The sequence below is a fragment of the Mytilus californianus genome, unplaced genomic scaffold (assembly GCF_021869535.1).
Source record: "Mytilus californianus isolate M0D057914Y unplaced genomic scaffold, xbMytCali1.0.p SCAF_6, whole genome shotgun sequence".
NCBI lineage: Eukaryota > Metazoa > Mollusca > Bivalvia > Mytilida > Mytilidae > Mytilus > Mytilus californianus.
In genome coordinates, this window is record NW_026262712.1 from 98473548 (window position 1) to 98487676 (window position 14129).

The following is a 14129-nucleotide window of genomic DNA, read 5'->3' on the forward strand; positions in this document are numbered from 1 at the left end:
GTGCGTGGATCGTGGATCGTTCATTCACCGTGCATTCATCGTGCATTCACCGTGCGTGTATCGTCCGTGCGTGTATAGTGCGTGTGGTAAGTTTGAATTTTAGAAGGTCTGTAGCAGTGTTTAGCGGTCATAAGTTATAGCATTTTCTGATGAACGGCTACGCGTTTTTAGGCAGTTAAGCTGCCTTTTGCTAGCACTAAAGATTTGTATTTTCCCCCGGGAATACTGAAATAGGTATCATTGTCCTTATCTAGCAGGCTGGTAGTTCATGTATAACTAATTGGACACTTTTTTCATGCTTTTAGTTCTTGAATACAAAAATATATGTCTAATATAACCTTAAATGATCGTCGAACAACCAAAAATCAATGACGTTGCACATTGGAAATAGTGCTTATTTGAAAGTGTTACAAAGAGTTTTATCTTCTGTGCTTTTGATAACGATGTTAAAGTTTACATGTTGTAACCACTATTATATTATTTATTTGTGCGTTTTTTTGTGCTGTATTTCTGTCACGTAGTGTTGTCATTTTAGCGCTATGTTTTAACATTGCCATATAAGCGGGAGGTTTGCCCAGCCATAAAACCAGGTTCAACTTACCATTTTTTCTTAATATGTCCTGTACCAAGTCAGGAATATGGCAGTTATTATCAAATAGTTCGTTTCAATGTATGTTGACGTTTGTATTTGTTGCACTTCAGTGTTTCTGTTGTTCCGTTGTTTTCCTCTTATAGTTGATATGTTTCCCTCGGTTTTAGTTTGTAACCCGGATTTGTTTTCTCTCAATCGATTTATGAATTTTGAACAGCGGTATACTACTGTTGCCTTTATTTAAAGAACAATTGTATGAAATATTTCATCGCCGAAAATTTCTACATACAAGTCGTTTACATTTACCAAATGACAAATTGTGCATGGATATCGTTAGGCAGTAATTTCAAACCAGTAGACGAAAAGTAGATTTCAAGGATTTATTTCAAACGTTTAGTTGTGATCGATACTATATTGCAACTTTGTTTACATGAATCGTACCTATTACAGTGTTGTTTTAACGTAGCAGTCACGTGACAGTCTTGTGGCAGTTATACTCGCTTTCGTTCCTTTCTATTATATTATTCCGTTTTATTACATAACTGGCCCTTATCAAATCACATGAAGTTGTTATAGTTGGACGACACATGTTTTAATGGCGTCTAAGTTCAAGATTTTGGTCACGTGACAAAAGGTCAGAGTTTATCGTGTATGCATTGTTTTCGGTTGTTTTTGTTTTTTTTTTTTACATCGTATCGTCTTATTTTTACTTTTATACGTTTAACGTTTTAATTTTGTTATTGGTGAACAATTAATTAATTCTAATTCTTAAATTTTTTCACGTACGACACTCGCATCAAACAAAAACCTGTAAAGGGCTCCTTTACTACTTTGCATATATACGAAATCAGCTATAAATATTTTACATACGGGTCATTGAATATTATATTAATAGATCGATAACATTCTATTTTATATATAATTTCTTTTGTCATGGAGACAAAAAAGATGCGCCGGAAAACAACACATAAAAACAGACCGATCGTTGTTTATAATCTTCATTGAAAACATTAAAACAATAACATATGAAACAACTATATTTTATTGAATTTAACACTGTGACACTGAAATATCGAACATAGCTTTCCATCCTTTTTCGGGGGTTTCCTGTCTTCTGATCGTGTTTGACCCCGTAATTTCAGATTTCGGATATCAACTGCATACCGTTTTCGCGTTCAAAAATTGGCAATGTAAGTAACCGAAATCAACACTACTGCTGCCAAGAAATAATGGTTACTCCTCAAATCTTTATGAATAGGGAAGTGAATTGTTTTTTCTTCAAATTCGGTTTGGTCAAAGCAATGGCGTATATTGTTACTTATACATCCTTGGTCAAAGTTTAAAAAAAAATTATCCATATTTGGCTATAGTTCCACATCTTCAGACAGCAGTGTCAGTGAACTTGTTATTTTTTTTCATAGAAAGGAAGAAAAGTATAAATTTTGTACTGTAGAACTTACGTCGACCAAACTCAGTGTTCTCCCCAGGCCAATATAATATTGGAGAGTGGTCCTTAAACCTATCAGTCTTAGGGCTGTCCTTTATTTCTGGCCCATGGTGATATAAATTTCAGTCTGAAAATCGTATATCGGTAAAATTTACCCGACTTGTTAAATCTTATCCGTGTAGTTTAAAATTCAAGGTGAAATTTAACCAACACCTTGATTGTAATTGATGTACCTGATGAGGTCTGTATGATAAGTCTAAGTTGTAAGCTTGTAAACTAGCACATTAAAACATTTATTCAGCTTGTTGGTCATGAACAAAGCAAGTTTATAATCATGAACATAATATTTTGTGTAAAAAATACATCCTAAGATGATCTAAGATTGAAGCTTCCCATAAAACTCACTAAATCACCTTTTCATAAATTCCCATTATAGATGCATTTGCTTTCTTCAATTATTCAATGGAGACATGCTTACACTTACATATACATACATCTTCTCAGAAATTGATACTTTAAAAAAAGATATCTTAAAGTAACTTAAAACCTGGTATCAATTTTTGAAAACAAATGGTATAGTTGATGAGAAAAGTGTATGATAGTGGAAAACAGAACAGTACAAAAAAGTGTTGATACTTGAGATTATGTTATACGATCGCACAACAATTGGTAAAATAGTATAGTGGTGTCGTCCTCCGAAGACATTTGGTTTCCTGACAATATCTTGAGCATAAGTGTATGGATCTCTATGAAATTGTAGCACATGGTGCCATACCACAAAAGGAAGGTTTGGATTGATTTTGAGGGTTATGGCCCAAACCGTTTAGGCCGAAAACAATCATTTTATAGAACTTTGTATAAATTGCTCATTTCTTGACCAATTTCAATGGGGTTCTATAATATGCTGAATCTAACTGTGTTTTTCGATATTTTTTTTTTATTTTGGTCCCCGTTTTCAAGTTGGTCCAAATTGGGGTCCAAAATTAAACTTCGTTTGAATTGAAGTCAAACATAGAATTCTTGGTTTTTTTATTCTAACCGTGTATTTAGATTTTTAATTTTGGGTCCCATTTTCAAATTGTTTCACCTTGAGGTCCAAAGGGTCCAAAATTAAACTTTGTTTTATCCCAACAAAAATTTAATTATTGGTGTTTTTTTAAACACTGATTGTAACCCTATATTCAGATTTTTCAAATTTGAGACCCGTTTTCAAGTTGGTCCAAATTGTTGTCAAAAGTGTCAAAAATAAAACTTTGTTTGATTTCAACAAAAATTAGATGCTTGGTGTACTTGAATACGCTGAATCTAACATTGTATTTAAATTTTTGATATTGGACAATAATGGGTAAAAGTCTAATTTCAAATTTTTCAGTTCTTTGACCACATTCATACCTATGTCAGAAACCTATGCTGTGTCAGATATGTAATCACATTCCAAATTAAGAGCTGTACCAAGCTTGAATGTAGTGTTCAAAATTACTTGCCCCAACTGTTCAGGGTTCGACCTCTGCGGTTGTATCAAGCTGTTCCCCGCGAAGCATTCTATTATAAGCTTTGATAAATAGGTAAGCCAACTCTTCCACAATTTTCAGCATCACTATTGCCTTGGTTTTCTATTAACTGCCTACAGCACACGCAGTGCTTTCATTATTTCCTTTGACTTACAAAAAAAAGGGTGTGTTTGAGACCAACATCGGAATGGAAAAATCATTTTCCGTATAAGCAAACTAATGAACGCAGATTCGTCATTGTAACCTGAATGACATCCCTTCATTGTTTTTAAAATACTATAAACACTTGGTAAATGTTATTTGAATTGAATCTCATAATTGATCGTTGGTGTATTGCATTATTCGTAGCCCATCCTCTCATGTCTTGCCTCGATTATTATTGAACGCAACAATGATGATTTTTGCAGGATTTGTGGTGCAGATATCATAACAGTTCTGTTAATATTTTGTTTTTCTATTAGCCTTGTTGTACGAAAACATGATTACTCTTTATTCCCATAACCTAATCGCAATCTGCACTGTCGGATTTGGTTGAACTGAAATATAATACACTATTCATAGAGAAACGACAAAATAAAGTTTGAACTGTTTAAAAATGTTCCATATGAAGACTTTATGTTTTACAAGTATCATCTCTAACATGTCTAACGGGCTGGTATAAAAAAAAAAGGAATATCGCAAAAGGTATCTGTAGCTCATACTTTATTTTATATTGTTTTTCTTATTAATATTTTATTTTCGTGAATCATATCACTGCATTTGTCATGCTTTAACGGATACGAAAATGTGTTTAATGGTTTTGTTAGGTACACCACAGGTTACAATATTTCGTCAATCACACTATTTTCAAATCGGAACAACAGCCACATTTGTCTGCATTGTTCAAAGTAACCCAGCAGTTAGTGAGTTATGGTGGACTGATAACCAAGCACAAGTTATCACTGACACACAAAGATACAATGGTGGAAATATACATAACCACAATCTCAGCATTATAAGTGTGAAGGATTCCGACAGTGGTCTATATACATGTAATGCAAAGAACACAGAAGGTACATCAAGTGCAACTACCACGTTGATAACTGGTAGTGAGTATAGTTTGTATGTATATTTTAAAACAACTAATAATGCTATTCCTTTAAAACGGTTATAAGGATGACTGAGTTTCACACCAAAAAAGAGACAATGAACTTGTCAAATTCTTAATGTTACTATTTATAATAACTGTTTTTCATTTATTGTTTTCAGTATAAATAAGACAGTTGATTTTTTTTTGGAATAGCTTCACAATTTGATATGCAGGGGTCTTTTATAGCTTACATACGGCATACTAGTTAGTTTCGTTTATAATTGAAGGTTGTATTGTGACATGCTGTTGTTTTTATCTTCATCTTTCATATTTGGTTTTCTAATGAATGGTTATCTTGTTTGAAATCATTCCACATTTCCTGGTCTTTAAATCAAATGTTCTTGCAACATCAAAATGTATTTGTACTATTTTCTCCTTTTATAAAAGGAAGAGAATGAGTTCAAACACTTAAAGGGGTAGAATGACATCAAATATTCATCAAGGTTTTCAGTTCTAATAAAATGTTTCGTTAAATAGTTTAAATGGATGCACAGTATTGCATGTCAGAAATGAAAAGGACATTTTCGTTGAAACATTTGTTTAAATCTTTTTTTTTTGAAGGCCATATAAGATTACGTTACAATTATTGTTGGAGTATTTTCAATGCAGTTTATGTGTAAATGAATGCACACGCTGGAGGTTTTTAATATTGAATATCATAACTGAATTATATATTGACAATAGTTTAGGTGAATATCTTATTGTATGCAGAAAAAAACATAACTTCAACTATTGAACAATGGAAATTGATTGAGAGTCTTTCTATCATATACACCTTACAAACATCTGTTAGACTAGAAACAGTTATAATACCTTAATATAATAACTAAGAAACTGACTTAAAGATGTTCGCTGTTCTTGCTTTTAACTTTATTTATATATTCGAAAACCTCTAGTTTAATCCATGTAGTGCAAATAAAAAAATTTCCCGCGAACCCCTACTTTTCTTTTCATAATTTTATTACGTATAGTTTAAAAAGTCATTTTTGAAAATCTAATATAATCTTATATAGTTTTTGAAGCAAAAAAGGTGCCAACATTAAATGTATAAAAAATCTAAAGAGAATCATTTCCCGCCAAATTTCCAATTTATTATGTCTCGAAGACAGGTACACAGACCTTTCATGTTTTCTGCTTTTAAAGTTCCGTTATTTATTTACTAATGTATAACAGTCTTTTTAAAAGCTTTTTATTTTGAAGCAGAGGAGCGACAACACTTAAATGAAAATAACTCTTTATTAATTTAGTGCGTCCGAATCGGTTTTCTGAATTTACTTTCATCAGTAACGCTCACATCCAAATATTTGAAATTCAATTATATCCTTATAATACATGAACACCTAAAGCGCACGCAGACGCTTGAAGTGACGATAACACTTTAAATGTTCGAGGATCTGAAGCGCTTTTCTGGAGTAACCTTCATCAGGAACTCTCCAAGTAAAATGAGTCAAGCTTTTAAATCGTATGTATTGATTTGATAAATGCACAGATCGATGATATAATCTGCACAATTTAGTGTAGAAAATACTTTTGACGGTGATGTCACAACGATGTCGGAAATATTTATGTCGAAACTGACATTCAGATTATAAATACTACCATGTCTTTTCTGATTTATGTCAAAATGTGTTTCTAAAATGCATTTAAACAGTCATGCTTCAGTGAGATTCCCCCGTATTTTTTTATGGGATGTGTGTTGTTCTATCTTTAGTTTTCTGTGTTGTGTAGTGTACATTGTTGTTAACCTTGTCATTGTTTTTCGTTTGATACCATGGCATTGTCAGTTCCTTGTCAACTTATGAGTTACACTTTTCTTTAGGTATCTTTCATCTCACTTTCTTGGCTATTACTATTGAGAACATGCGCACAAACATACTTTGGCAGATCATGCATAGACTCCTAATCATTTAATGATGTTATCATCGGAAAAGTTTAACGGCAGAAAAATATTGGTGTTGCCGAGACCTACCAAAATAATATTTTCAAATAATGTTAACTGCTATAAACACAATCCTTGTCACCAAAATGTCTTCGCAGGTGTATTTACTATAAATACATTGTTTTGAAGTAAAATAAGTAGAAAAGTAAGACGATACCCTTTAATTATATATACATTAGAATCGTGTATTAGGTTGCCTGTATGATATACTCAAGCTGTTACACAGAAGGTAAAAGTTGCATGCTGGGGTTTGTGTGTTTCGATCAATTTGAATTGTTTTTTTTTTCTCTTGTGAATATAATGTTAAATGTAAACAAAAAACGTATTTTCTAGTACGACATGAAACTATATCATGAAAAAAATATACAAACTGTACGTGAGTGTACATGTATGTGATAAAAATTACCATCTACCATACATTATTTTGAATTATAAAAGTTAGATATACACTTTCAATGATTCTATTCAAAATTTTAGAATAAAACCTTTTATATGCACTACAAATGCACATGGTAAATGCATTGATAGAATAATAATCTTTATTTACATTTCTTATTTACATAGACTTTCATTTATTATTTTGCTAGTTTGTAAAACTCTGTTTGATGGTTTAATAAATGATCCGTGAAAGTTGTAGTGTATCCATTTTACCGGTCAAACAGGTGTTCTGTATTTTTTTCAAAATATAAAGATGTATATATAAGAAATGTGGCATAGCACATTTACGTAACGAAATAAGCGTTTTGTATGCATATTTAAATCTCACTGTGTTGTTATTTTCGTCATTCGTTGATAACTACGAATGACATTAAAGTTTATAAGTTATTTATTTTATTGTAAAATGATAAACAACTTAATTTAGATTGTATTGCCAACACACTTTAAGTTTGCTACGCATAATGATTAACATTATTAATCAGACACAATTCTTCAACATGATCGAAATTGTTTTGACAAATTAGTTTCATGGATGCTTTTTATGACCTTACACTGTTAAATGTTTTAGATTATGTTCTGTTGTTGAAAGAGGTTTTTGGAAAATGTGCACACTAGATTGAATACATCAGTAATTTTCATGTAGGGAAAGATAGCAGTGAAAGATACCAAAGTGATAGTAAAACTCATAAGTTGAAAACTAACGGACAATGTTGCTGCAAAAAAAATAAATAGAAAAAAGACTAACAGCAGTCTACATACATGTACAAGACACATGATCGAAATCTAAAAATTGATCAAAACACAAAACCAATCGAAAACCGGGAGTGATATCAGGCGCCCCAGAAGTGTAAGCAGATTCCAGATATTTAGAAAAGAAAAACTATCGCACTTATTATCTGTTTGAGGTCCAAGGGTTTATGTTCTCCAAATGATATTTTTTTGCAACATTTTTACTCGGCAGATTTTGTACTTTCCTCTACTATGAAACCAGCTGTGATTTTAGCGGTATTTGTTTATATTCAAAGTTTTCCAGTTTCTAGTTTCAAGTTACTTGTCATCGCATTTGTGAAGTATCCGGGAAGACCTTTTCCCTGATTTTGTTTAATAATTTTTCATGTTAACTTTCTAGTGGTAAGTATCATCTCGACTAGGCTAGGCAAATAGTCACATTTTTCAGTTTCTTCCTTAGTCCAATTTTTCTCATTTTTCGTTGACTTAAGAAAAGAAGTTTACACAGAGCATACAAAACCATTAAATATTACAGACTTTAAACTAATCAATATAAAAATGAGAAGATGTGGTATGACTGCCAATGAAACAAGTCTCCACAATAGACCAAATGACATAGAAGTTAACAACTATATGTCACCGTACGGCCTTCAAGAAGGAGCAAAACCCATATTAAATAGTCAGCTGTTAAAGACCCCGAAATGACAAATGTAAAATAATTCAAACGAGAAAAACAACGGCCTGATTTATGTACAAAATAATGAACGAAAATATATGAACTTATATTTAAAAAAATATGAGTCCTTCTTTTTTCAGTTCTATTGAACGTTGTATCTATGCTCCAGTGATTGCTATTTTGCCAAAACACTGCGAGGTTATATTTAATTTTTTGGTTTTGAGTGTTCGTGTTGATGGTAAATCTAGACACGCGATTCAGACATAGCAAATGTATACAGTGTTATTCGTCATTTCTATTAAATCAAGAGTTTCAAGTGGCGAAGTTTCAATCATCCCTTCGAAAAGTGTACGAAGGCCATAACGAGTTGGTTTACCCGAATTTGAACTACAGGATTAGTCTTATCACCGGGTTTGTACTAACATGGTAACACAACTGGTGCTTCATGTGGAGCAGGATCTGCCTACCCTTCCGGAGCACCTGAGATCACCCCCGATTTTTGGTGGAGTACGTGTTGCTCAGTCTCTAGTTTTCAATGTTATGTTTTATATACTGTTGTTTTTTTTTGTTTTTTTTCATTTTTTGTCATGACATTTTCAGTCTATTAGCGACTTATGAGTTTGAATATCCCTTTGGTATCTTTCGCCTTTCTTTTTCTTGGAATGGTCTATACCGCTGTTGGTGGATTGCCAGTCACTGAGGGTATCATCTGCTCAGTAAATAGTGCTTATTACTGACATGATTTATATCACATGTTTTTGTTAAATGTTTCGTTGATAGATAAGACACTGTCAAAAAATAAAGGTTTCAACTCCCTAAGGCAAAATATTTGGCTTTGTATTTAAGGTCCCTGTTGGTCATATAGCTCATCGCGTATTAAAGTTCCTATTTACATCTTTGGATTTAAAACTTTGATTCTCTAGAAAAGCTCTTATGAAGTACAATGTAGGACATTTATTAAATGTTATTGATTTTATGGTAAAATATAGATAGAAGAGAAAAATTAACATAGAATTGAGAATTGTAATAATTAAAAATTGGTCATTTGATCAACAGAGTTTTTTTTATATATCTATTATGAATATGTGTTATTATCATTCACATTTTTTTTTAATAATGAAATAAAACAATTTAGTTTTAAGGGTCCCAAACGCATTCCATTTCATTTTATTTTTTTACAAAATCCATCAAAATTCTGAACAGTTTTGAAAAGAAATGATTATTTTATGTGTAGTGGTCGGAAAAAGGCTAAATGTAAGATAAAAGGGAATAACCTCTTATGTTGTACTCCAAACTGGTTTTTAACTGAGATAGGTTTGATAGTTTGAATAAAACAGATAATTGTTGTGTATCAACGGTAAATCAGTTTGATCGCATGTAATTTTACTCGAAAAAAAAACTGGTCTACAATCATAAAAACAGGAACAACCCAACATGACATTATACATGTAGTATATATGTATGTTTTACATTTGTCCTTTCGGGGCCTTTTATAGCTGACTATGCGGTATGGGCTTTGCTGATTGTTGAAGGCCGTACGGTGATCTATAGTTGTTAACTTCTGTGTCATTTGGTGTCTTGTGAAGAGTTGTCTCATTTGGCAATCATACCACATCTTCTTTTTTATATATGTTTTGAAGTAAAGACTAGGAAATGTATTAAACTATCTGAGGTTTTTAGTATTTATCATAACTTCGTAGATATAACTCAGACAACCATATTGAAAGACTATTATGTCGCCATAGATGAACAAAATATAACTCTGGAATGTCTGATAAACGCTGAACCGTCAAATAAAGAGCTATACTGGCTCAAAAATGGACAAGATCTGAGGCCGTATTTGAGAAGTAAATACAGTGGTGGCGAACAGTCACTGACTCTCAAGAATGTTGACAACAATGATGCCGGTAATTACACATGTAAATTGGAAAATAATTTTGGAACTTCTGAGGACGTTACTGAATTGAAAGTTCTTTGTAAGTAGACATAATGAAACTTATCAAATAAGATTGAGTTTAATCCCAAATGAAGGTTCCGTTTAACCAGTAAACGTTCATTTTCGTAACATGATCTTTGGGTGTGGTTTGAAGTTAGAAAGTTTTAGTAGCATAAAATAGTCAGGGGGATACGGAACAAACAATGACCAAAACTTATCTGAAGAAAATGTTTTTTAGGAATGAGATTATCAAAGCTCACAAATACTGGCAACTTTATAAGTACTGGCTGGATCATTTCTAGCTATGTTTTATAAGGTTGTAAACAAATTGTGAGAGTCAAAATGAAATGACACAGCAGGAAAAGTTTCAAATTTTAAAGTTAATGCTTACTTTTTGCTACTAGGCTGTGAGTTTTACACAATCTGTCGTATTTATTACTGTTATGTAATGTTCTTAAGCAATCAGTTGCAACCTACAAAAATTATATAAAGAAAGCAGTTGGGCATATTTTATCATTCCAATCATGATGCTCTAAAATAGTCGACGTGACTAAATAAACGACTTGAAAAATACACATAATAAGAATTTTATTTTGAATAATTGGACACAAAGAAAAATATATATAAATAAAATACATGTTGAATGCTAGTTCTGGGCACCTCTACCTGGCATAAGAAAAAGCTCTTGATAATAGAAGGATAATTGTACAGATGGGTAATCTATGCACTTATTTGTTAATATTTCCCCCCTCTCTCTTATCCTATTAAGTTTGAAACATACAACATAATTTTGATGTAATATTTGTATCTTCATTACTCGATAGCAACAGAATTAATTATAAGAGAAAAAAACTAAATACTTTTTTACCATTTTTGCTCAAATGTAGCTTAAACGGATAGTAGCTACGATTTTCATTAAAATTTAATTTTTTAATCTATATGCCGGATTTTGTACAAATTTTAATTTAAGTACAAATAAAACCATCACTATTTACTTTCCACTTAGCATTTAGAAGAGTTTTAACGTTTTTCACCTGAATTTAATTTTTGTCTACTAACTATTCCAGATCACACGAAAACAAATCGCGACGTGTTCAAATCGTTAATGTCCAAAATATGTTTATAAATTTTCGGGCAATGATCACCCAACTTAGCAGAAATTAAAATTCAACTTCTTACAATTAATATTATTCTTCCGGTGTATCCTTCATTATGGTCCAAATTCAATTCACAAACACGTGTATACATTATGGGCATTGTCTTGTCATACAAATGTAAAAACAAGTGTATAATATCGCCATTGTTTGAGAACCTTGGGTTCGAATAATATGCAGGCTTTTGTTATATTTCGTTATTTACATAATTTGATAAATGGTGTCAAATATGTACGTTTAATTTAAAGAAATTATCAAATACGTAAGAAAACAAAAAGCACATGTTCATATCTATTTATATTTGGATCATTTCACTCGCTGTGTCGGCAACGTTCGGGAACTAAACCCGATGCATAATTAATGAGATGAATAGGCACGCAACGTGATATTAATTATCAATAATTAACACTTCTGAGATTTATATAACCATTCTAGCGATCTTAATGTTAATTTTTAGTACATATCTTTGATTTTAGCAGCTTTAAAACTAGGTCATAATTTTTTCAAAATCGTAGCTACTATCCCTTTAAATTTCATATATTATGAAGAAAAGAATATTCAAACACAACATAATCGTCGTCCTCGAGTGCAAAAGGGCAAAGATCACATATCATTTCTTTTATTTCCAGTTTCTGAAAAGATACAATAATATAACATAAGATACAAGAATCTCTATGTCAGACATAAAAGGTCCATATATATAATTTCTGTATTTCAGACACGTTTCAAACTGAAAACAAGACACTTTAACATCCTGTGTGCTCTTAGCTTTTTTCCTAGTTATTTTACTTTTGGAACCCTCTATATTGATACATTTTTGTAAGCTGGTTTTCAGAAAGTTGTAATCATAATTGCATGACAATATGATGCAAGGTGATAATATCGACTAATTTACCGTTTAATCTAAATTTGAACATGTATAGTTTGACATTGTGTTTTTTTTTCTTTTCAATCATAAACCAATTTTATTTTCCCATTCTTATAATTTTATAATTTGATACGTTCTGTAGTTATCTTATGGTTTAATTTCTTTTATAGTGGAAAAATAAAAACCTCATACGGAGTTATTATGAATTAGCATTTGTAGGCATTCATAGTTATAACGCATGGTAGAGGTGGTATGTCCATAATTCATTCAATATTAAGTGTAAATCAATGTAAGGCATTACGTTTGTTTGTTTGTTTGTCTGTTATATTTTTTTGGGAGGAGGACTGGAGTAATATAACAGCTTTTACATGCTCTCCAATGAACCAAATTGGATAAAAGGATATTTCGGTAAAGGTCAGTAAGACAGATACACAAAACCAAAACAACTAGAAGTCAATAAACCTTAATTATTGGACAAACTTCAATGCGTTATAGCAAACTCTGGATTGTCTTTGGTTAAGAATCGTTATGAGTAAATTCACATTTAATTATCCATTATGGTCATGACTGGTACAGACTTAACTGTCATGATATTTCATATTCCCTAAGGACTTACATTTGTAAAATACATTCGTAAATACATCTGCATATATCGTAGGTACCTTATGTTATCAAGTTTGGAAGTATCCAGCTTCTGCATAAAGAATCTAAGTAATAAGATATTAGCATGTTTTTGTAATTCTTGATCTCAGATTTAAAACGTTATAACGTATTGCTATAATTTGTGATAACGGAACAACTTCCATATTACATAATGTATTACGAGTGCGGGAAATCGTGATAAATTTTTTTTCTTAATTTAAACAAATGTTTTAAGATGTTAATAAACAAACTTCTATGCATTGAGTTTTCAAACAATTAAAAAAAACTTGCATGCAGTTTGTGAACCATGTTGTCATGTTTCAATGTATTAGATCAAGTTATGTTGGAGTTTTTTGGAAAATTTACTAACTGGTGATAAGTACTTGTTACATATTTCAGCTGTACACGTTTATGACCCAGTATACATGAATATTAGGGCAAATGAAACTGTTGCATTACAGTGTGATGTCACTGGTGGTAATAGTGTAGCATGGCGACGAAACAATCAGATCATTGATACGGCCGGTAGTGTGAGATACAGTGGAGGTACTTTGAACATGCCATCACTAACCATCTCAAATGTAACCAGGAACCACACGGGGAACTACACATGTGAAACATCTTACGATCTTGTTAAAGTGACCAGCAAGAAAGCAATTCAACTGTTTGTGAAAGGTAATGAAATGCTTCTTAACAAATGTTGTTTTCATTTTAAATGATTTAATTACAAATTTTCAACTCACATGTTAAAAGGATAATTCCATTATTTTTTTTCATTATCTATACAGTCATTCAACAAAAATTGATAACAACAAATAATTCAGCACTGAATTATGATAGTTGGTTTGTATCTGACATTTGGTATCATGTTTGTACATAAAAACAAAGTAGGGTGCTAAGCATTTAAAACAAAGTGATAAACATTTTTTTTTCTTTTTCCACAGATACTCCATTAGTATATCAACCATCAGATAATATCAAAGCTTCTACTGGTGATACTATTCAACTAAAATGCGTTCACGAGTCATACCCTGAACCGTCCGCGGTATTCTGGAAAAGAGATGGTGA